At 31.3% G+C, this 2,500-nt stretch overlaps 1 long non-coding RNA gene across 2 annotated transcripts in view; it reads right to left on the bottom strand.

The window, feature by feature from the left end:
• Positions 1 to 2,500, bottom strand: part of LOC137656092 (uncharacterized) — a 254,131-nt gene that overhangs the window by 116,340 nt on the left and 135,291 nt on the right. For both annotated transcript variants that reach the window (XR_011046936.1, XR_011046935.1), the window contains exon 2: positions 2,442 to 2,500. This exon is cut by the window's right edge and continues 67 nt beyond it. This is a non-coding gene — a long non-coding RNA (uncharacterized lncRNA). The remainder of the gene's footprint in view (positions 1 to 2,441) is intronic.

The following is a 2,500-nucleotide window of genomic DNA, read 5'->3' as shown; positions in this document are numbered from 1 at the left end:
CAGACCGACAATGACCGAATAAGTGAGACCACTCTGAGGGACCTTTTTGTGTTCCTTTTCTGACCATTGTTGACTGTTATTGAAGGCTTAAGTCGGTAAAGTTCCTCTTGGCCAAGATTGCCTCGTAAATCTATGAGATTTTCTGGATATTTCTTGTAACTTAAATGAAATACATACGTCGATAACTCTTTGTATTCTAACTTTTATAATGAAATAAATGTTTTTATGTCGAACAGGCTGTCATAAGTCTTTTTATAGATTATACATGAAATTTCTGTTTTGTTGTTGTTAGTTTTTAAAAATTTTTATTGTAACTGTTCATTATTTCTCATATCGTTTATTTATTTCCTTATTCCCTTTCCTCGCTGGGCTATTTTTACCTGTTGGAGCCCTTAGGCTTATAGGATCTTGCTTTTCCAACTAGGGTTGAAGCTTAACTACTACTACTACTACTACTACTACTACTACTACTAGTAGTAGTAGTAGTAGTGGTAAGAGTAGCAGTAATAAGAAGAAGAAGAAGAAGAAGAAGAAGAAGTTTGAACACTACATTTAGCCTCAAATAATGAATATTCGGTGTTCATTTTACAGTTTTCCGACAGCAACTTATTTTTCTGGCTAAAACTTTTAATTTCATATGATGTAAATAAGTAAATAAACTATTGGCAATCCTTCCCTTCTTTTACTGAATAAAATCGAGACGTTTTCAATGGAATAATTACCATTATTTTCACCATTATTATTACCATTACTATATAAGTAAAAAAAAATGTTTAGCCGGCTTCTACATCTAACAATAAATATAGGCATATAAAAAATAAAGACACGAAATCAAAGAGAACATATTATATATATATATATATATATATATATATATATATATATATATATATATATATATATATATATATATATATATATATATATATATATATATATATATATATATATATATATATAATATGTTCTCTTTGATTTCGTGTCTTTATTTTTTATATGCCTATATTTATTGTTAGATGTAGAAGCCGGCTAAACATTTTTTTTTACTTATATAGTAATGGTAATAATAATGGTGAAAATAATGGTAATTATTCCATTGAAAACGTCTCGATTTTATTCAGTAAAAGAAGGGAAGGATTGCCAATAGTTTATTTACTTATTTACATCATATGAAATTAAAAGTTTTAGCCAGAAAAATAAGTTGCTGTCGGAAAACTGTAAAATGAACACCGAATATTCATTATTTGAGGCTAAATGTAGTGTTCAAACTTCTTCTTCTTCTTCTTCTTCTTCTTCTTATTACTGCTACTCTTACCACTACTACTACTACTACTAGTAGTAGTAGTAGTAGTAGTAGTAGTAGTAGTAGTTAAGCTTCAACCCTAGTTGGAAAAGCAAGATCCTATAAGCCTAAGGGCTCCAACAGGTAAAAATAGCCCAGCGAGGAAAGGGAATAAGGAAATAAATAAACGATATGAGAAATAATGAACAGTTACAATAAAAATTTTTAAAAACTAACAACAACAAAACAGAAATTTCATGTATAATCTATAAAAAGACTTATGACAGCCTGTTCGACATAAAAACATTTATTTCATTATAAAAGTTAGAATACAAAGAGTTATCGACGTATGTATTTCATTTAAGTTACAAGAAATATCCAGAAAATCTCATAGATTTACGAGGCAATCTTGGCCAAGAGGAACTTTACCGACTTAAGCCTTCAATAACAGTCAACAATGGTCAGAAAAGGAACACAAAAAGGTCCCTCAGAGTGGTCTCACTTATTCGGTCATTGTCGGTCTGCTACGGCTGTGTGTTTGCGGTCTCTACCGTAAGGGACAATGAAGCACAAATTCTTCCGAATATAAAAGACATAAAGGACCCGGACACCTCTGTGTTCGCTCTCCGACAAGCCGGACAACCGCATCTCCGCGCGATGCTGTGCTTGAACTCCCCGGCCATAGGGAGCCATCCCATTCGTCCAATAAGGTCTATGAATACCTCTGTAACATATATGACAGTCGGCCTTAATGCGTCTGGCCGTTTAGCACTGTATGACCGCGGACTGGCTGGTTTTTATAGCTTCTTTATACGGCACCACAGGAGCGCCCTTGACTATTCCGACCTTACATTCGTGGCTATATATAAATGTGTGCGTGTGTGTGTGTGAATCAGATACTTAAGGAAACCAGCTACACATAATATACAGAATGGATTCACACACAAACAGATATATATATATATATATATATATATATATATATATATATATATATATATATATATATATATATTCTGTATATATATATATATATATATATATATATATATATATATATATATATATATATATATATATTAAAGCATAAAAAGCGCTTTAGACAACATTGACCTGTTTTAAATAAATAAACAATTTACTTCCTACGTGATTTCCTTACCTCATTTGATAAAAGAGAACGTCCTACTGACGAGGATCCATTGTTCAGGACATCTTCAA

Source organism: Palaemon carinicauda, chromosome 17 (genome assembly GCF_036898095.1).
Source record: "Palaemon carinicauda isolate YSFRI2023 chromosome 17, ASM3689809v2, whole genome shotgun sequence".
NCBI classification, from domain to species: domain Eukaryota; kingdom Metazoa; phylum Arthropoda; class Malacostraca; order Decapoda; family Palaemonidae; genus Palaemon; species Palaemon carinicauda.
This window is presented reverse-complemented; position numbering and strand designations above follow the sequence as displayed.